At 31.0% G+C, this 24,537-nt stretch overlaps 1 long non-coding RNA gene across 1 annotated transcript in view; it reads left to right on the top strand.

The window, feature by feature from the left end:
- Positions 1-24,537, top strand: part of LOC146721741 (uncharacterized) — a 281,366-nt gene that overhangs the window by 54,355 nt on the left and 202,474 nt on the right. Inside the window, exon 2 of the long non-coding RNA XR_014925520.1 lies at positions 17,411-17,589. This is a non-coding gene — a long non-coding RNA (uncharacterized LOC146721741). The remainder of the gene's footprint in view (positions 1-17,410; positions 17,590-24,537) is intronic.

Raw genomic sequence — 24,537 nt, 5'->3', positions numbered from 1 at the left:
AAAGTCTTCGCACGCACCCTCTCGGGAATTTTCCTCTCGGTGAACGTATATATATAATATATAATATATATATATATATATATATATATATACACACACATATATATATAAATATATATATATATATATACATATATACACATATATAAATATATGTATATATATATATATATATATATATATACATATATACACATATATAAATATATATATATATATATATATATATATACACATATATAAATATATGTATATATATATGCGCTTACATACGAGCATCGGAGGTGAGGATCTGTGACACGGAGATAAGTTCGATGGACTGGCAATATTGACCTTTCGACCCTCTGCCGTGTAAACTCGCGCGCGGTTATCAGCGCCTTTTCTCTTATCGAAAGACCCGCTCTCGTCCTAGAAGAGTGGAGAAAGTTTTATTATCCCGTTGAGTTATTATAATGCCACATCGAACCGCTGTTCTCTCTTTCTCGCCTCATACGTGGAACGATAAAAATAGGCGATGAATGATGCGATATGCGAATCGGAAAGTAACTCGTCACGCGACACTTATAAGATCATGGAAAGCTGTTCCTTTATTATAATATCCTTTTATTAAAATATACAAAAAAAAATATATATATATATAATATTATATATAAAAAATATATATAAATATATATATAAATTTAATTCTGTTATATATTATAAAATTAATATAACTTTATATATGTTTTTTTTTCGTTTTCATTCTTAATGATTCGAACTTTATTTAATTAATTCTTTAATAAATTAGTAATAATAGCATATACACATGTTTCAATGCTATTGTATATAAAATAAAAAAGCTATATTGTGGGTTTTAATTTTGGAACGCAAACTTGAGCTTATCATCTTTAAATGAATTAAGTTTCTTTAGTTGCATAACAAATTTACAACACTTTACGGTTTACGGGGATAATGTACTGTGATAGTGTCGAATAGTATATCTGATCAACTTGCTTTGACAATTCCGAAACACTTGAGATGCCACGCGATCACTAGCGAATCAAGATGATCGACACTAGGTCCACTTGATATTCATGGACGAATCATAGAGTGACAGGCGGGCTGATTGTTAGAAGAGGCTCTTCTGTGCGCAGTTGACAATTTAATATTTGCTAATTAATAGATTCTACGAGATTGGTTCTCGTTTGCGATAAATTGCATCGTCCATTTTGAGGCAACAGATCTACCTAACAATTTATAATCTACATCCACAATTTCTCTATAAATTTGTTACCTTCAAATTAAATGAAAGTTTATGACTTACCAACATTGATGCGCAGAGTTAACAATATCGAAGTTGTTCATATGTTATCTGTAACAAATATATAAAATTCAAATTATAGCAATTTCAAAAATAATCAATATTTCAAAAAATTCTTATTATATGCGCGGCATTTTATATCCGTTGAATATAGTAACAAGCAGATATATAAATGACCAGATAAATAATATAATAACTATTTTCTTTAAATAGAAACTTTTACAGGACTTGTAAAAAAAAATTGGCATAATTAATTTTCACTATTTTAATTCTTTCTTGTTTAATTAGATAAAATAGACGAATTGAATTAATGTGCCTACGTTATTCATAAAATAATTAATATACAAAATAAGAAATATTTACCCTAGAGTTGCTCTGCCGATGTCCGATGCCTCTCCTAGGCCTCCTCTTCCTCTCAGATTGTTAGAGCTGTTTGTTGATTAATACGCGCGAACTTTTAACGGCACTCTCGCACTTTACGCGCGACACTTTTAACGGCACTCTCGCACTTTACGCGCAACACTTTTAACGGCGCTCCCAAATTTTACGTTATCTGTAACAAACAAATATAAAATCCAAATTATAGCAAAATGTCAAAAATAATTAATACTTGAAGAAATTATTATTATTTGTATTAACTTTTAACGACACTTCTCTTCCAAAATCGGAAAATTGGACTATTTCATGAAGACGCAACAACGACGCGTTTTGGATATTTATTGGCTTTCTATTCAGGATAATATTTTAGGATAAATAAAAGATTAACCATCCAGGGACGAATCCTCCAACCACGTTAAGGTGTCCTTATGGGGAGGGATTATTATTATATAATTTAGAAATGGTATATATAGAATCATAAGATCGAAAGATTAAATATTAAAGAGTCGTGGTATAACAATTGATTTAATAATTAATTTATGCTCTTAGCTTGAGAAAACTTAGATTATTATCGAATAGAACATATTTGACTCCAAGCATTATAAGAGAAATAATTATTACTCGTAAAAATCGATAATCGAAGAATCATATAAAAACAATAATTTCTAATTTTCTATTCCTGTTGCTCTGATTTTTACTTGCTATAATTATTTATTAAACGATTAATGAATCAGAGCTTATCTTTATTTTAGTTATTCGATTCTTTGATTCGATCGCGTTCTTATATCCAAATTATAATTAGAGTTAATTAACAAAAATTTAAACAATAAAGCATCTATCAAAATTATATTTATCATTCTATTATTAAAAAAATAATTATTATCGGTAAAAGTAGTTACAAAACAATAACTTAGAATTTCTTATAATTTCGATTACTTGATGAAATAATTATATTAAAATTGATTTCCTTAAAAATATAAATTGTTTTTCTCTCTCACAATATTTATTAACAATTCAAAGTTTATCTATACAAATTTTTTTATCAAAAATAGATGTAATATAGAAATTGGGAAATGAAATAATATACATATAGATATGCTTCAGAGAGCAGACATATAATTCAATATAATAAAAAACTTTTTTTTTTCATTGGAAGTTTTAAATTGACAGAGAAATGTTTTATTTTAAACCTTTTAAATTATTAACACACTATACGTATCTTCAATTATAAACTGTCTCTCCTGTCTAACTTGTAAGATTTCTGTAAATAAATAATTATTTTCTTCATCAAAACAATTTAAATATTTATTTGCAAGAACTTTTCGAGGTTTTCCTATCTAAAGAAATCGCATAAATATTCAAGATGTATAACAGAAGAAGTAACGTGTCGAAGCACTATGCTCATTACAGATGCAATTGATTTTGTTGATATATTATTGAACTTGAAATCCGATATTTACCAAATAGATTCTTTTGCCGAATATACACGCTATTTGAATTCCACGGTCGCGTTTTTCATCGTGCTGCAAACCCCAAACCCCTAAATCGGCACGGAGGGCTGTCGGTATCAGCAAATATACGAGCTCGAGCGAAACGTACGTAATTTTTTATGATACATCACGCACCGTTGGTGGATGACAGGCAAAGCGAAACTCGTTAGAAATATCGAGTCGCAGACGGTTGTCCAGGTATCGTCGATGAAGTCCACCCGCGATACATTTTCGTTATACGTTGAAACATTTCTGTCGCGCGATCCAATATTTTTTGTCAAGTTGCCACGTGCTATTACGCTTAATTCTGCAAGTGTTTGCGCTCCGATATCGTGTCAAATAATTATCAATTCCGCATTTGTATTTTAAGTAAAATTTAAATAGGAATATTCTTTTTTTTATCTAATCACGGACAGTGCAATTATTATAGAATCAAAAATAAAATAAATAATAAAAGAAATATAAAATTATAAAACAATAAAAACGTAGATATTTGAGAATCGCCAGACAGAATTTGAAAAAAAAAGATAAGACTCTTCTCTCGACCGTACTGGCAAATATTATTTATTAAATCACAACGTTTCGACTTTTCTTTAAGTCCTTATCAAAATAATATTACAAAATTTTATTTTTATTTTCACAAGTATGTTTCGCTTCTTTTTATTATTTTGTAATATTGTTAAGTAAAGTAATTTTTTTATTGTATTAATCTCTGTACTGTATTTCTTCTCTATGTATATCTAGATCACTTGATAAAGACTCAAAGAACGGTCGAAACGTTGTGATTTAATAAATAATATTTGCCAGTACGGTCGAAAAGAATATAAAATTGTTTAAGAAATATTTTATATGAAATTTATAGAAGAGAATGCTAACGAATTTTTAATTTTATATTTGCATATGTGAGATTCAGATTAAATAAAGCTTTTTTCGGCTTGACTTTTGATAAATTATTTTTTTTTGCACAGCAGAATATTTTAAGAAATGCCATCGTCTCTCGGTCAATAATTTTTCAAGTATATAAATAGGAAGAATATTGAAAAGACTTTTTATTTTGTGTTCGATATTTACGTCGGATTGTATTTTTGATAATTTTACTTGTCTTTAAAACGTAGCCATTTCTTGCTCAAAATTAGCGAACAATCTCTAAAAAATCTTTAACTTTAGGTATATTTTTCATGAATCTTTTACTAACAATTTATCCGTTTAAAACAATATTTTAATACTAAAAATCCAGCATAGGCTTTTACGCCGTTTTCAAGCTCAGTCGTCTTTAGAAAATTATCCGTTTAAAGTGTTCAATTTTAGAGACGTTTTCTTCTAATCCGCATTTGAATGCAGGCTTTATATTGCTGAGCCACAAAGAGCTAATCTGTCGAGGCGAGATACACTCTCAGGTTGAATTTCGAGAAAGCTGCATACGACCCATTTAATATACAAGTGGAATATCGTGCGCCGTGTATGAGCGAAACTACGAACATGGGTGGGCACCAACGGCATTATCCTTGGCAATTAGCGAAATTGCATTTGGCGTAGCGTATGTATCGTATATCCCGTCACTGCAAAGCGGCCTAAGGGATGTCTGCGGGCGTTTCTCTGTATCATATCCTCTGTCCCAGTCTCTTCGTCTCCTTCTGTACGATCACTATCCGATATAGGAGTTCTCTCTCTTTCCAACAATCAGCTTCCTTCGCCTCTCTCTCTTCCTCTTCCCTCTGACCATCGTCGTTTTCAGGGTAAATTGGCTCTCGCGAGATACAGAGCAACAAACGCTTTTCCGGAAAATCCGTCTTAAATTGTCGGATTTATATGAACGTTCTTTTCCAAATCTCTTAATGAGACCCCTCCTGTATCTCATTAATAAAAACATGTATAAAGTGTAATGTATAGGTATTTATATTTCTCAATCTGTATTATACGGGGTGTCCCAGAACTGGCGGAACAGTTTTTAATGGCAGATTCCTGGTATCATTCGGAGACGATTTTTCCTCAGCGAAAATGTCGAGACACCAATAATTTTCTCCAGAGAATTCTTCAGTGAATTTTAGATGGAGTTTGTTTTAATAGAATTTTAATATAAGGCTTAGTTATAAAGATATATAATAACAAAAATTGGGAACATGCTGAAAATAATGGCCTCCCTCAACATTTTCACTAAAGAAAAATCGTCTCCAAATACCAGGAATCTGTCATTAAAAACTTTCCCGCCAGTTCTGGGCCACCCTGTATAATTTAATTTAAAAAATATGTACGTGTGCAGAAATCAATCATTATTTCATTAATCATTTCGTGATTCGCGCTACGCTTATTAATTCCAAATCGGAATATTTGACCTCAGATGGCATCGCCACGATATCACGGAGTTAATTAGCCTCGACGGAGAAATTACGAGACAAATCACATATGTAATTCGCTTAACGCTTAACAGAGAGAAGGATTCTCCTCTCCTATTCGCGAGAACATGATCGTCGGCGAAAGACTTTGTTAAAAGGATAAGAAAAAGAGGATGTTAAAAAAGGTCGATTTCCCGATTATCGATAGAACTTAAAATTCGGGTTCCATGAGCATCTATGTATCATGTAAGATGTAAAAATGACAGCTTTTTTCCTAGAGACCCGAGGAAAATATTTAAAATATATCAAAACTATTTAAAGTAGCGTCAACTAAAGTCGACGACATGGATGAATTTTCAATCAAACCAACTTCTGGTTAAACACTTATCAAATAGTTTTTGTATTACACGTGCAGGCAAAGTGGCACTTTGTGTGCGTGTTTTCTATGCGGAAAGCGGCCGATTTCCCACGCCGCCATCTAGCGACGACGCGGTAAGTGAATAAGCCGCATTCAAAGCCATTGCCTCCGGCTGAGCCGCGTTCAAAGTTATTGCCCACGGCTTCAGCCGTAGACAATGACTTTGAACACGGCTATTCCCGCACCGTGCCGCCGCAAGATGGTGGCGTGCGATCGGCCACCTTGCGCACAAAGCCACTTTGTCTGCACTTGTAATACAAAATAGTATGTGTATCACGTGCGGAAAGTTGACAATTGTTCACTTTCCGCACTTGATACACAATATATTATTGAGATTAATACTGTGTAATCGACTTTAGTTGACGCTATTTTAAATAGTTTTGATATATTTTCAATACTATTCGAATTTTTCCATCGATAGTCGGAAAAACGGCCTTTTTTAACATCCTCCTTTGATTGCCGGAATACATTGGCTCGGCGGGCTTTGGTGGGAAACTGGAGATCAACGTACCCGGAGCGTTTACAGAATGTGTTTGGGAGTAAACGAACGGGGCGCGAGCGGATAAGATAACCTTCTCGAGATCTTCGTGCTTGCGAAGTGAATTACCGACCATGGGCTCTCGCTTTCTCTCCCGGGCTCTTTCTCGCGCGAATCGCGCAATGAAATTCTCACGAAAGATTTTCCTGGTCGACGATGTAAATTTAGGATATCGGTAGCGAGGAGTTCCGCCGGTATCTCGAGGCTAAGTGCGGAGCTACGGTAATTTATCGTTTCTCTTGCTGGCTCTTCCACTGTGCACCTTCTCAGCTGTCTCTTCCTGCCATCCTTCTCTCTCTCTCTCTCTTTCCTTCTCTCTCTCTCTCTCTCTCTCTCTCTCTCTCTCTCTCTCTGTCTGTCTCTTTGTATTATTAATCCCGCAAGATATCGAGCGAAACATAGAATCCTTGTAGAATTCTTTACGCGCAAAAGGAATAGTGTCATTAATAATCGGAATTACCTTTTATCTCGGTAAATTGCGGCGCGCGCTTTCCGTCGCGCTTCCTCATCACTTATTTCCGCCGTTCTTATAAAGAATTTACGAGAAAAAAATATATGTAGAAAACAGTCTCGCATTTTATTTCGTTTTTTAACATACTTCATGATTGCAAGATCATCGGTAAAAGTAAAGCTGTAATAGAAATTTAATAGAGTTTTCAAGGGATGCGTGTAATAATATAGTGTAAAAATTTGAAACTTTGATATCTTGTACACGCGGAGAGAATTTTCTCTTAGAATTTGCCCGGAAAATTATGGTAATCATGGACAATATATATGGTATTGGAAGAATTTTATAAAAATTTAATATTTATCGCAATAAAAAATATTAATATGTACATAGTAAATTTTAGTATCAATATTTTATATTTTATTGTGGTAGATATTACTATTTCTATTGTGGTAAATATTAATCAGAGAAATTCTTATAAAATTCTTTCAATACCATATTGTCCATGATTACCATGATTTTCATGGGTAAATTCTAAGAGAAAATTCTCTCTGTACACATACAGTATTGTGCTTAGATGATTTTAAAATTGGCTAGATAAAAATGAGATAAAAATCTATAAATTTATCTTAGATAAGATGAAAATGATTTTGTTTTAAATATATTTAGATAAAAGAAAATTATACAGCTCATCTAGATAATCTTCTAGATAATTAAACAATCATATATAGTAGGCCAACTAAACGAGCAAATAAATAAGATGTAAAAATTTTTTTATTAATAGTTAAATCATTAAATTAACATTCCGTTACAGAATCGATATAAATTGTAAACGTTTCGACTGCACTACAGTCTTTATCAATACATAAAAATTAAATATTAAAATATAAAGTTAGATGTTAAAAATACAAAGTTAGTTAAATATTAAAATATAAAATTGAAACGATTCTTCGCTGTTGACCAATAGATATGCAAGGCGATTGGTCTGAGATGCCAAGTTATGCGACATTTGAGCATGATTATCGTTTTAACAAGTCCTTTTCCCCGATATTTCAAGTGTGTGTTGCGAAGTCTGAATACCAAATGTCCAAATGTACTTCTAGATAATAATTTTTAAGACTACTTATATAAATACATTTCACCACATCTATTGGCCGATTTAAAATATCATATTTATGTTATTATATAGACACAGTTATAAAAAAATGTATATTATAAAAAGGATATAAAAATATATGTATATTTATATTTTTATTTATAAATTTTTATCGCTTACTGCTCAAGTTCTACTATTTAAGTATTTTTATGTGCTACGATTCCAAACCAAAATTATCTGAAAATTTTTTTAGATAATTTAATAATACTCTAGATAATAATTTTTTTATCTAGGATGCAGATATAAATAATACATATTTTTATCATCCATATAAAGATAAGATGACGCTAAAGTTTCATTTAGGTGATCATATATATTATTTTATTTAGATGACAGCAAACACTGTGCACATATTCTGCTAAAAAATATTTTACAAACGAAACAGAAATTAAAAATATATAATTATTTAAATTATATAAATTTAACATATCACGGTGTGTCCATTAGATAAAATCGAAATTATCGTAATGTCAGTTTTCTGTCCGAGACGACGATAGTCTCGAACGTTGCCGAAAAAGCGATGAAATGGTACTTCATCTATTTTCCAAAGTGCCTTCTACGACGACACAGTAACTCTCATTGCGACAGATTTAGTTTCGGCCTCACGAATAAATTTAACAATGAGGGAAGAATCGCGCATACAAAAGGAAAGGAGCTGCAGGAGAAAAGTCACGGACTGCACAGACGTTCGCACGTTGCTCGCTTTAAGAATACTTTAACGGCTCAATCCCGACCTTAGGACGCGTGGTCCATCGAGAGAATGGTTCTAAGTTGGAGCTACTTGAAAGAGAAACAGAGAGAGAAAGAGAGACTCACGGTAACGATCTCTCTTTCTCTTTCCCGTCCTGACCACGAAGAATTTCAATAACCGCTCTTATTTCTATTATGGTCGTGATAAAAATTTCTCGTTACTGCGAGAGTCTTTAACTGTTATTATGGTGAACGCAGAATAAGTATGGCACGAGACAAGATGGCTATAAGGGTGGCAGGTGTGACCAGCGATTTTTCAAGACTAATAATTCTTGATGTCTCTCAACAGAAACAGACTCTAGCAAAGAAATATTAAAGAAATGCTTTCTTTTATTCCACGTAATATGAAATGGTCCATCTAATGTTATTACAGAAAATATCTTCAATTTCAGAGAGAATTTTTTTCTCCGCGGCTTATATAATAATATGTAATTTTTTTATATGTACATTTTTTAGTATAAAGTGGCAATAGAAATATTTTAAAAGTTGTAAGATTATAAGTAGAAAAATATCTATGTCATATATAATTTTTAAAAAACCTGGAGAATAACAAAAACAAATTTATTGTGTGCGCATCTTGAGAAATTCAATTATATTCTATTATAAATACGCTCCTAATATTCTCTTTTCTTTTTGTGTTACTAACAATAAGAAATGTACCAAGTATGCCGAAAGTTTTTAAAACTTTTGTTTATGATTTTCTTACGATAGACTGTGTCGATAGAAGTTTTATTTTCTTTCTCGCGTATTATATAATTTAATCGTATAACGATTTCGATATTTCGACTTTAAAAATTTAGGCAAAGATATTTTTTTAGAAATATATGTCTCTCGTACGAGATATGTCTTTGATATTTATGCTGCGTATATTTTAAGATAGCTAATTATTTGATCACAATTTAAAATGTTTTTTATCTTAAGGATAATTTAGTTAACTGTTATTTTTTCTTTCTAATTGATAAATTTTTACAATGAAGTATTTCAATAACTAAGCATCAGTTTATAATGCTATTAATATTCAATGGTTGTACTTTTATGGTCTCACTATCCATCGCGATATTGATACTGTTATTTTTATAAAATATATTTGATATTTGTATGATATATATCAATTTTTTGCCACTGATTTTCGACCATTTCTAGTGAAATATCGATTCTTGACGAGGAAAATATCAATCCCGTGAAAGGCAAAATATCAATTCTGAACAGGAATGCCAATCCTGTTGCTATCAATAGAGAAAATAACAGAAAATCAATAGGATACCAAAGCACCCTGTTCGCGTACGATGTATATACAATACATCACAATTATATATATATATACAGGGTGTCTAACTAACGGACCAATGATTAAGGGCGGATTTTCTGGCCAATTTGGAGACGATTTTTCCTTAGCAAAAATGTTGAGAAGTCAATAATTTTCGAGTTATAAGCGATTGAAAAAAATGGGATTTTTGAAAACTAAACGTTTTGGAGTTAAAAGTTTAACATAATTACATTTTTTAGTTAATTTCAGGTAGAGTTTACTATAATAAAATTTTAATTTGAGGCTTAGTTATAAAGATACATAATGACAAATATTGGAAAGTTGTAAAAAATGATAACCTTTTTCGACATTTTTGCTGAGGAAAAATCACTCCCAAATTGACCAAAGAATCCACTTGTAATTGTTAGTCCGTTAGTTATCGGACACCCTGTATATATATATATACATATATATATATATATATATATATATATATGTATATATATTCCATTCCGTCAGAGATCGCATAGCTATAAATGTGTTTACGCTCGAATAAATATCAGATATTCATTGCAATCAAATTATTTATAATTTACCTTATAAGCAAGATGATATTGATTTCTATATATATTTAACATTTACTTGATACTTGTCTAAATACTACAAGGCTTTTGACAAATTAACATTGGTGTCATTAACAGTTCTAAATATGATATTAAAGAAATGATTATGTACACATATATAAATATTTTGTCTCAATAAATATTTTTGCAGCAGTTCAGTCAATAATAGAATTTGTGCTGAAGGAAATTGATACACGATAGCTGATAGAAGTTGTTACGTACGACATTTCAGATACTTTCTTGCTTACGGCTAGAATCTAGAAATAATGTGACAAGTACAAAAAAAATTATAATTGTAAGACATAAATATGTCTGTCGTTTTTGTAGTTGTTATTCTCGTTGTATTTCGAATGTCGATATCACATTCATTATTTATGCATGCAAACCACGGCGTTGATTGGACATGGCAAGAGAAAGAAAAACGTATATTTTCTTTAAAATAACAGAGACACACATGCACATGCATACATTGCTGACTTGTGCATAAAAGACATATCCTTGTTAAGGAAGTGGATTTATATTTTTGATACAACGTATTCTTCTCGCGCCAGCGGCATATGCAAAAATTACTATTCTTATCGGATTCAATGAGAATAGATTATACGGAATGAAATTAGATTATACACGTCCGCGCGCGGCACGAATAAAAGTGATTTTCTCTCAGGCTTCCTTCGCTCGATTCCGATACGAACGCGAAGTTCGCCAGTGATTTGTGCCAATCAAATAGCACGCCAATTTGGCGCATTCAATCCATCGCACGCACGCGCGACTAAACTTTCTCGATGCAACTCGTGCGAACGTGCGAAGAAAGAAAATGTAGCCTGGCAGGCCGTCGTTCGCGCGAGCATCGAAAGATTATCGTGTGAAATTTATTTGAGGGGGCGGTGAATTCCCTGTCAATCTTCCAAGCGTTCGCCCTTTCCTATATTATGAAATTTGTCTTTCCCCTTAACTGCAGAATGTAAAGCGTGAAAAGCGCATTACAAACAATAGTCCATGCCGAGAATAGCATCATTCTTTTTGCAATATTATTTTAATTATGCATCTGGGTGCGCCTCTCTCTTTTGCCGAAACAAATATATTATTTATGCAATAAATTAATATTTGTGAGAAAAAATTTGTCAACAATCTTTTACACATTTTTTTATATACATTATATTGTATATATATATATTTTTTTCTTGCATATAATAGTATATTGTGTATCAAGTGCGGAAAATTGACAATTGATCACGAGTGCGATTACCCCACACGAGTGAACAATTGTCAATCCGCACTTGATACACACGATATTTTGTATTACAAGTGCAGGCAAAGTGGCTTTGTGCGCGTTTTCTGTGCGCGAGGTGGCCGATCGCACGCCGCCATCTTGCGACGGTACGGTGCGGGAATAGCCGCGTTCAAAGTCATTGTCCACGGCTGAAGCCGTGGGCTATACATTGCCGTAGGCAATGGCTTTGAATGCGGCTTATTCACTCACCGCGTCGCCGCTAGATGGCGGCGTGGGAAATTGGACGCTTTCCGCACAGAAAACACGCACACAAAGTGCCACTTTGCCTGCACGTGTAATACAAAATATATTGTATATACACGAAGAGAATTTTCTTTTAAAAGTACCTTGAAAATCATGGTAATCGTGCGACAATATGATATTGGAAAAATCTTATAAGAGTTTCTCTGATTAATATTTACCACAAAAAAAATATTAATATGTACATAGTAGAATTTACTGTGTACATAATAAAATTTTTTTATGTATACATAGTAAATTTTACTATTAATATTTTTATTGTGATAAATATTAATCAGAGAAACTCTTATAAGATTCTTCCAATACCATATTGTCGCACGATTATTATGACTTTCAGGGTAAATTCTAAGAGAAAATTCTCTCTGTGTATTATATGCAAGAAAAAAATATATAAAATGTATACATAAAAAAATTTGTAATATATTACATGCAAGAAAAAATATATAAAAAATTGGTAAAAAATTATTGGCAAATTTTTCTTCGCAAATATCTCATTCGCGACGTTTGTGCGCGGAAATGAAAGAGTTGTCGTCGGTTTATTACTATCACCGAGCGATATATCAAAGCGTGTCTCAATTTGCACCATTCACCGTACATATATATACGTATGTTCCGTTCGAGCTTTTCTAACACGTCTGGGAAAACGTGCGCGATGAGGTGGAGGACGTTCGTCGATCGCGTGTTCGTACGAATGCAACGAAAAGATTATCGTGCGATAAATTTATTCGATCGGGAGATGGAGAAGGCAGGGTGAGATTTGCTGGGAACGAAGGACTTTTCTTCGCGCGCGTCCTCGCGTATTAGTGTATGTCTATATACGTATATATATAGGCGGAAATTCATACACGCCGGCAAATCAATCGAACCGTAACAACTGTCACGCTCTCGCAACGCAGAAAATGCATTATAATGCATTGCGAAACGTGCGCGCGATTTCAATCGGGACGAGCGCGAATTTATGGCGCATCGAGATCGCATTCTCGGTCGTTTCTCTTGGATTGATTTTCGCAAGAACAACAGAGTCGAATCCGCGCGATGGTTAACTTTGCAAATTGAATTATTTATGTGATGTTACGTATGCGTGCCGTTGCTTGAAATTTTCTGCAAGTAAAAATAAGAGAACGTGTAGGGAGAACGCAGAAAAATAGTTTACAATTATTGTATATAAAATTATAAGTGTACTTTATATCGAGGAGCTTGTAACAAAAAAAATGACTAAATCCGCAAGAAGGATATTTATATATATAACTTTTATTTATCCAACAATCTCTCTATTTTAACCTTAATAAAGCAAAATATCCTTAGTATAATCCTTTTAGAAATAATAAATTTACAGGATTATGTTTAAAAGCTGCGAGAGAATACACCAAGTCCAGTTAATAAATTATGGCTTTTTATGGTTGCACGACTGTAAAACTTTGCTCTTCAAAATTCAGTATGTTGCTGCTTTACGCGCGTTTCTTAATTATTAACCCTTGTTTAAGTCTCCGCGAAGTCTCGGACGAAAAACAGCGGATGTGATGAAAATTCCATGGACTCTTCCCTATATATCACGCGATCCTTTTCGACCTGTCGCACGACTCCCTTTCGTCAAATCCTGCATTATCCGGTCTACACATTCTCGTCCAAAATGAGATTTGATGAACTTGCTCGCTATACTCTTATCCAGACATTGATCGATCATGCGAAATCCAATCCGCGGGAATCACGTGGAAGATTTTCTTACGAACCTCAAGATATGTGTGTGCTTGTGGGTGCAGTAGTCGCACACAGAGCGTTTTCTATACCGGTGATATTATCGATAAATGCACGAGCTTCATCGACGAGGAGCGCGTATATACGTTTTCTTACTCTATGCATCGCTGCGTCTAGCCTCTGTATGCGATGTCCTCGTACATATAACCATGCCACGAGAAGCATTCCCTTTGAAGTACGTGCCGCGATCTCATTTTATGAGAAAACATGTGGCAAGGGGCCTGGATATTATCGAGGCAATAAGAGTATATTCGAGATTGCTCGCGATGTGTCCTCGATGCCATCGTCGGGCGAGTAATAAGTATGTAGTAATTTCGAGATTTTTTCATAACAAGACGGAATTCCCGAGAAAGTCACTTATTTTCAATATACGCGCACCAATTTTCTTTTATCCGCAATACCCGAATTGTTGTTATTTTTGTCTTATTTTTAATGAAATTTCGTAAAGATTTATCTATACTCTAGATTAAATATCGGGAATTTTTTTCCTCAATTTCCAATCTGTGTATAATATATGATATCATCGATTACGCATATGCACACATCAGTTTTAGATTGATGCTGATCGATCTATTTCTATACATTTTGAAAAACATTTATACTCTGGCACTTTTCTTAAATACTATGTTATATATAAATTATTTTTTTAAATTTATTTTCCTTTTGCTTTGCTTAAAAGTATTCCAAATTATTCAAAATTGTTATTATATTTACTGAACAAATAGAATTAAATTAATAAATATTTATTTTAATACTGTCTAAAAAATCATTTATTTGAAACATATAAATATTGATCTTGTGTTTTGAAAAGGATTTTCTTCTAGCAAATAAATATTTTTCACATTAAATCAATATTATTTCAAATAAATGATTTATTAGAGTATTGAAATAAATATTTATTCGAATTTAATAACATTTAATAATAGTCACTACATTTCTTTTTATAAAATTGTCTAATTATATTGGATAATTTAATGTAATTTTCAGCAATAATCTGGAACGCGATATGCGAGTCATATATATATGTATATGTAACTGTAGATGTAATGAAAAGCCACGTGCAAATTAGGATTTGTGGCAAATACTGTATTGCTAGAATTTCTCATCTAGTTCAAATTACTCGCCGATTACTAGCAATTAGTTCCACAACAAGTTAACGAAAACTTAATTAACCGACCTTTGTCATATACCTATTGAGCAATAACTCCTTAATGTCAGTCAGTTATTATATAGTCATGTAATTAATTATTAGAAATACGACATCATTGTACAATAAGAATTACGAAACTTGTCTGATCGTGCTTGTGAAAATTAAATCAATTTAATTAATTTTTATTTAATTAATTTTAATTTAATTTTTTATATACATAATGCAGCGAGCAAAATATAACTTGCAAATATAACAGCTTCTTTTAGATCCTTTGAAAAAATATGGCCGTGGTATATAATAAGGGATAAAACTGACTTAAAACAGCCATGTGTATGGCGTGATGGATAAAAGATGGGCGAAAGGAGAAGGATGTAAAAAGCGAGGGGTAGGAAAGAGTCGAGTACAGAGAGAAAAGACGTATCGTTTCTTTTATAGGAGGATAATAGAGCTCACGTGTCAGATCGAGTTATATTCTCTACCTGAGTAGAGTGCGTTAAATTTTTTTTCCTTCGCCAAGATGATAGGAATAAATATGAATAAAAATCAATACTGAAATTATTCTACTTCTCTTCTGCACTGAAAAAAAATTTGTTAACTTGACTAAACTTTTAAACTCAATATTAGTTTGATAATTGATAAATATTTAACAAATATTAATATATGTTCAATTAACAAAATAGTAATTTAGTTAAAAGATTTAGTCAAGTTAACCAATTTTTTTCAGTGTGATTATTCAACGCAGCATAATTTATTTATAAATAATTCTTTAGATTCGAATTTTTTTCAGATTATATTTTTAAAAAATAATAGATTTTTCATTTTTAAGATTCAAGTTTAAAAAAAAAACAATATGATTTCATCCTAAGGATTACGACAAAAGTTCCAGTAATATATAAAGAATAAACGTAGGTGATAAGAGATTAAATTGACTAGTAAAAGAATGCGAGTTCAGATAGTTGAAAATTTTTAGTCGGCAAAGAATGCAATTTTTTGCAACGGTGTATTTTAATGTGAGCCACTTTGCCGAATAAACGAAGCAACGGTAAAGAAAAGAAGCTTGGAAACTGCGAAGCACTCGACACGGTCCAGCGTCAGATCTCGTCGCGTACAAAGAATCAAGTAAAAACAGAATGAGAACAAAGTGGCGATCTTTATGCGTGCCTAGCCGGTAAACCGCGTACAACTGCATTGCGGAAGCGACGACTTCCGCTTTTCGCGCGAAAGTAATGAATTCCATTTATTACCATGTTATCGCCCGTTTTCCCTCATTTTTGTTCGTTTTATCAAAATCATTATATTTTGCGAGAGATAACGTGTGTAGATAAATCGTGATAAAGCATTAAAGTCCATCGCATTCATCTTCACGATTCGTAACCGCACGTAGCGCGTCTCGTGTCATTAAATTTTCCTATTCTTATTTCACTAGATTTATTCATATAAATCCAGTGCGTTAAGAATTAAATTTAAATATATATAAATATTGTTAATAAATAATTTAGTGTATACATTACACAGAGAGAATTTTCTCTTAGAATTTGCCCTGAAAATCATGATCGTGGGACAATATGGTACTGGAAGAATTTTATAAGAACTTTTCTGATTAATATTTATCATAATAAAAATATTAATATCTATCACAATAAGATATAAAATATGTCTGATTAATTTTACTATGTATACATTAATATTTTTATTGTGATAAATATTAATCAGAGAAATCGTATAAAATTCTTTCATCATATTGTTCTGCGATTACTATTATATGATTTTTAAGGTAAAGTCTAAAAGAAAATTTTCTTCATATATTATATTTATTTTCTATATATATGTATATATATATTTTTTTCCTCGTTTCGTTTAATCTAATCTAAAAATATAATTATGCACGCAAAGCGAAATTATATTATTACTTGATAACAAATCTCAAAAGTTGCAACGCATATTTAAAAATTATTATTGCAATGTATGCACAAAGGTATTTAAAGATTCTTGTAGAAAATTCTATTCTTTTTTTGTTTGAATTTTCTGTTTAAATCAGGGTACATACTTAACGGACGAACAGCGAAATTAGCATTCGATTGATAATATTCAGTGCAATTGAAGAAAGAAATTAACAATACAAACGAGAATATTCGTTCGCTAAGCGTATGTCAGCTTAAAATTTAAACATTGAATTTTCATGCATTACGTGATTAATTAATATTTTTATATTTATTAATATTAATATATTATTATTAATTAATTAATATTAATATATTATATTATTAATATTAATATATTTGGTACTCTAACAGGAAAGAAAAAAGCATTGCGAAATAGTCTTTGCCGGCTTCGTTCTTGGCTGTGAAGTTATATACTGTCATCAAGTAGTGAAACCGTTGCACGGAGTTTTGCGGCCAGTGATAGAGATCACCCTCGAGTGAGACGCAATGTGGCGGACGTATACAGACGTGCGAGTCTAATGGAAGTGCAGGTATTTGGATCAAAATATTCTTGTGGAAAATTCTCTTTTTTGTTGTATTTTTTGTGGAAGATTTAAATATTGAATACTTAAAACGTCGCTAGTGGTATTTAAAATAGGAACGATATATTTAATTCGACTCAAACTAGCCAAGAAAATTTTTATTTTATTTCCACAACGTTTCGACCATCTGTTTTTGGTCCTTTTCAAGTGAAAAATTCCTTGGTAAAAGCGCAGTTGGTTGACACTGTTGTCATGATTATTAAACGAAGGAATTTTTTACTTGAAAAGGACCAAAAACAGATGGTCGAAACGTTGTGGAAATAAAATAAAAATTTTCTTGGCTAGTTTGGGTCGAATTAAATATATCGTTCCTATTTTAAATATTGAACTTGTATTGCATAATTTACTAATATATTTTTAAATATTTAAATCTTCCACGAAAAATGCAACAAAAAATATAATTTTCATGCATTGTAATATGCATGTTTTGCAATTTTTAAGATTTTATTTTCAAAGAACAATATAATTTTGTTCCACGCGTGTAATTATATTTAGTTTGATTCGACGAAATAAAAAAAAATATATATATATATATATACATATATAAAGATCGATATAAATATATATGTGAAAAAAATTACATGCATATATAATAAGATTTTATCATTATTTAGTTGAAATTTGTGACCCTTGGCTATTGTACAGTATAATTAATACCAATGAATATAATAATTAATAATATTATTATCAGATGAGTGATATTATATAAATAATTAATAATGTGATATATATAATTTCTTGAAATTGAACGTTATTTATATATAGTAATCATTTATAATGCTCATGAATTTAAAGCTTCTGGCTCATGACAGACGCGATGCTAATTTTACAGCTGTCAAATATATCATGCACGATTATTGTATGACACAATGATGCAGCAGATAGTCGAAATGTCGTGTTAAGATAAATTTTCATATTTTGCTTTTTTGCAATAATATTTTTTTAAACAGTATAGACCAAAAAATAACGAATACTATTAAAGTTCCAATGTTGCACCTTTTTGCACTTATATTTCCCTATTTTTGTCATAAATAAGAAAAAATATTTTTTTAACATCAGCGGCATGTATCTTTTGCAAAATACGCGCTCTCGCAATTCATCGGCATCCGGTTATACGACAGATACTTTTCGCTCCGAGCTCGCTATCGTTGCAAACGCAAAACTTCCGTCCGGAGCGACGTTATTTCCCTCGTATTCGAGGCGTGCATGCCGGTATATATCGAGAATGACACGCCACCCTTGTCTTATTCGGCGGACATTTCTGACGTGTTTCTCGTGAGTTTCGTATCAATGATGGAGCACGGCTGTCAATTCCGCGATAGGAGAGTATACCGTAAGGGGGATGGGCTGCCTTATCGAGTTTCCATTTTCCGGACAGCATGCCTTATAACGTATACGCCGTCGTTTACTTATTTAGCCGTTATTTCACCCTCTCACTTACCGGCCACCGATGCCGCCTCCGCTTCTTCCACGACGTTGGCAACCGACCGACTTTTCCTTCCTTTGGCAGCTTGAGATGATACTCCTACTCGAATCATGAAATATTTAATCATCTATCTTCCTTCGGTCGTCCGTTTCTGTGCTCCTTCCCGATCTTTTTCGTCGTTTCCAAACCCTCGTTCGGTCCCACGTGTCTCCTTCTTGATCATGCTGCTTGCTAAGCTCATGGCAAATTACATTGTCGTCGACCATCGTCGAGACTCGGGGTCTTGGTTCAATATAAACACGTTAATTCATTTTATACGTTATATAGAGATTTTCCGTCAATTATTATATATAAATTAAGATAAATGTCCCAGTGGTTGAACGCGTTCTAATGTATGAACGATGCAATACGTGTTTATAATTATTAAGTTTTTCCTGATACATACAGTTACAAATATTATATTAAAATTTAAAATTTACGTTTCTTAATATTTATTAAAAAGAAAACGGATTGAAGAAAAAAATATTTATGAGAAAAAAATTATTTTTTTAATGACGGCTTACTTTTATTCATTCTTTCAATAGCTTCGAAACTATCTAGTTAAGAAACGTCATTTAGTACTTAAGTGTGTGTATTTTTTATATAAGCGCTATTATAACAAGTAAAAGTTATTTTGATTCGTAAAAGAAGTTACTATTAAATTAAAATTTTTATTTTATTAAACAAATTCATTTAAATATGATAAAGTTAGTGTTTATTTACTGGTACTCAAATATTCAATATTGCCTAGTTATCGACCGTTTGTTTATTTATCGTTTTTTTTCGTTTCAATTTCATTAAAAATGTAAGTATTTTAATATTTTTAAAAAATCTACAATTAATTTAGTAATAAAATTTAAAGAATTAAAAAAAAACTTAATATATATTTATGTCATAATGAACGAGGAAAATATTATGACAGATAATTTTTGTTAACCAAAAATTATATGTGAACATTCGTTTTATTTTTCATTTCTTGTTATATTTTAGATAATTTCAAAGATAATGCCGAAAGAAAGAACAAGAAAAAAAACTTCTGTATAGACAAATTATTTCTATAATTATAACTTTGCTATGTTCAAATATTGGGACAGCTTCGTTCAACCATTAGAACAAACGCGTTTTTATCGTTTAAACACTAGTACTTTTACACAGCTTTATATTTTATTATATTTTTATATAATAAAATGAATAAAAGCAATTGTTTGTATGCTTTTTAAACAATAAAGATATCAGTTTACAAGGTAAATGCAAATCTTTAAGAAAATTTCTTGTTTTTATATAATAAAAATATTAATAAATGAATTTGTAACCTTAATCGTTCAACCACTGGGACGTTTACCTTATATTGTATATTTTTTCTATATATGTAAATTTTATTGTATATATGTTTTCTATGCATTTAAATTCTCTTTTATTAATATTTTATAGAGATCGAATTAATACATTTTTAAGAGATTATTTATTGAAATAATTTTATTGTATATTTGTTGCATCACAAAAATTATGTGAAAAGATATTAAAATTATTATTGATGATAAATCAATTAAAATCCAGCGGAGGCGTATTATTTCTCAGTATAACTATTCGGTTAACTCCTAAAGTATATTTACATTGATGCGTTGTCGTGGATAATCTAGTGTGACACACACACATAGTTCAGTGGTTAATATTAATGCCTCTTCAATTAACGGCATCTATTCCAGATATGTTGTATTCATTGAGCAACGCTTTGAGTCAACCGATAGTCCCGGGTGTAACCGGAAATTCCGTGTAATATCGCCAAGGGCCACGCATGCCGCTGTAACGTAACCATTCTCAAACGCCACCAATTCGATAACCCAATGAACATATTGACGATAGAACGCATCTATTGTGCGCAATTCAATCATCGTGCATAACTAATAAGGACAATACAATCTAATGAAAAAGAAGGAATTTGCTTATGCATATTCAACATGACAGTTGGACATTTAATGTCCAAAAAAAAATGATCACTCTAAATTTTGAATATTATTTAACTCATCTCTATTAAGAAAAGTTTCGGAATATATGACTTTCTTCTTTGGTAGAATTTACATTTTGTTTTCTACTTTTTTATTATTCGCATATTATTTCAATTAAATGTTTTAAACAATTATTGCATGGACCAGAAGTAAATTAAATATCACAGTTGATATTATACATTATTAATTTTAATATATTATTTTTAATAAAAAATGTTGATATATTTAAAAAAAATATATCTAATATAATGTAATTAGAAGTGAATTTTAATTAAATAATTTGACGACACGTGAAACTCGATAAAGTGAATTGTCTATATTTTTCTCAGATAGATAATCTTATTGAAGTGATTTACATTTTATAATATTGTAATTACAATGGTAAAATGATATTCTTAATAATTCTATGTACAGACAAGATAAGGATATTTTCAGAATTATAAAGATTGCGATGTATAAGTATGTATATTATATTAACTACATTGAAATATGTAAATCATATTTTAAAATGTTTTTTCTTCTTTGTGATAAATTATATAAATTATTTATAGACACTAAAAAAAATGTGTTAACTTGACTAAATCTTTTAACTAAATAGTATTAATTGAACATATAAAAATATTTAAATTAAATATAACATTAAATCTAACAAAACATATATTTGACTTAAATACAAATATATATTCAAAATAATAATTTAGGTGAAAGGTTTTAGTTAAGTTAATTATTTCTTCCCGTGCATACACATTGTATATGTGTATATTTTTACGAGATATTAATTGAAACACATTATCTCATAATTATAACTGAACAATTTTTATTTACACACACACAACATATAAAATATTTTATGGCAACAAGATTTTTCGTCAATTGACGAAAATATATTAAAAATTATCATGTGTAAAAAAAAAAAAAAAAAAAAAAAAAAAAAGCTTGTTTGACGTTATAATTCCGTGATATACATGTAAGCTCTATACAATTTCTTGAGCGTGACTATAATTCTTAGGTAATAGTATAGTGCAAGCTCTATTAGCTTGCAACATATGCGCGTATGTCGGTACATTTGGGCAAAATCCGTTAGTTCAACATTCCGGGTAGTCACGTGGCGCATTTACGACGTAACTTCTAGATTAGATCTGGCCCCCTACACATACGTCTATATATACTATATATACATATACATATATATATATATATCCACATGTGAATTCCAAGGCGGTGGCGTAGATAGAGGTCCAAGTAAAGTAAAAGAGGTGCCGCGAAAGGGTATAAAGCCGCTTTCAGGCGGAATATTCGTTGGCAAAGTTTGTCGGCAAAATTAAGTTGGCAAGTTTTTAAATTTCCAACCCCCGGGGTATAGATCTTCGGGTAATCTTGCGCAAATGTCCTCGCGGCCCACAATGTGCTCCGGATCGTCGAATTCACGGCTCCGCCGCTCGAAACTTTTATTCGCGCACATAAACGCGCGAGTGCGGGAAACGCTGTGATTTTTTCCGGCTAATAAAAATATACTCGATTTTGGCGAAATGGAGAGAAATGTCAGGCATACGTATATATATCATCTAGAATCTAGGTAATACTTTTATATATACCAGCTACTTGCAGAATACCAATTATTCACCCATCGCGCGATAATTATATAACAAAGAATCGCCAATGTTGTTTTTCGATCGGTGTTATTTTAGGAGAATATCGAATACAAAATTATACATATACCTATATATATATATATATATATATATATATATATATATATATTTACGGTGATATCGCATTAAGTATGAAAATCCAGCAGCGGACACTTTTCGCAGAATTTTCAACTTATATATAGTTCTTAAATTTTGCTTTAAATATATTATAATTAACAAATTAGTTTAATTATACTATAATTAACATATATAATTAATTAGTTAAATATACTATAATTAACAAATTAGTTTAATTATACTATAATTAACATATATAATTAATTAGTTAAATATACTATAATTAACAAATTAGTTTAATTCAGCTTTATATACTTTGTTGATTCCTTCTTTTAAAAAATCACATATATTGTATTACAGATAACTTTAATTTTTCTGTCAATGAACGGATTATCCAAAGCAATTTTAAATATTAAAAATATATCGGCATACATATTTTCTCTTCGTTCTTAAAAATACAAGGCATCTTTATATTTTAAAGTTTTTAAAATATAAAAGAAGGAAAGGATGATGCTCTGCAGCTGTTATAAAAAAATTGTATCGAATGCAATGAAAATACGATTTCTTCTTTTAAAAAATTATATATATACACAGAAAAAACAGTATCCTTGAGAGAATGCAAATATGCTTTGATTCAAGTATATTTTATCTTTATAATAGCGCCAAATATAAATAATTTTCTGATAAAGGATAATTTATCCTTAAAACAAAGTGCAAAATATTCTTGGTTGAAGCTGAAATTTACTTATAAATATTGCAAGGACAAGTGAGCATTGGATATAAGCGGTACTTTCAAGTATATATAATAATTCTTAGTTCAAATGTGACTAAGTTTGTTTTTACCATATGCGATTTTTAAAACAAGGATATATCTTAAGGATAAAATATACTTCACACAAACTTATTTATTATTAAGGCAAATAAAAATTTGTGATTACAGAGAGCATTCTATGCTTAAATCAATCAAATAGCGTTCAAGAATAAAAATATAAAACAACGAATGTATTCAAAAAAGGCCAACTTATCGAGCAATATTTAAGATGTTGTATCCAATTAAAATTTATTTCATAAACAATATATTAAAATTACAAAAAAACCTTCCATAAACGTTTCAACCGCACGCGGTCTTCCTCAGTATAACAGTGTTACGTAATTTATAATTCTTACAAAAAAAAAAAAAAAAAAAAAAAATCCTATTCTTAAACTTATTAATAGTCCGTTAATTCGAGTCGAGAATTTATTAGTAATTTATGCGTATTATAATTTGTCATATTTAATTTATAAAAGTATTCGCCTTAATGTGATTTTATGATGTTGGATCTCGTAAATTATTTCTTATACTAAATAAAAATATACTTGAATCAAGAATTCCTTTTTTTTTTCCGCGCGGATATTCATATAACGCATTGAAAAGAAGAATGAAAAATTATACGTTGACAGAGATGGATTACAATAGAATTTCCTAATTGGAGAGACAATAATAATTAGCCGTTTAATACGGCAAAATTATTACGTCTCGTCGCTTAATAATTACATTACTGATTGCATTCCAATGCTAATTAATTCGCGCTAAAGATTCCAGAATCGGCGCACAATATTCTCACCGATATACACCGATGGTCAGTAGATATATTGCACGCGTTTACGGCTTACAAATGCAAATGTATTAAAGAGAACCGCAAGAGGGTTAACTTCCTCCGGCGAGACTTCCTCTCAT

This window comes from Nylanderia fulva, unplaced genomic scaffold (assembly GCF_048542155.1).
Source record: "Nylanderia fulva isolate GAGA-0341 unplaced genomic scaffold, ASM4854215v1 Scaffold42, whole genome shotgun sequence".
Classification (NCBI taxonomy): Eukaryota; Metazoa; Arthropoda; class Insecta; order Hymenoptera; family Formicidae; genus Nylanderia; species Nylanderia fulva.
Note: the sequence above shows the minus strand (reverse complement) of the source record. Positions and strands in the feature narration are given on the sequence as shown.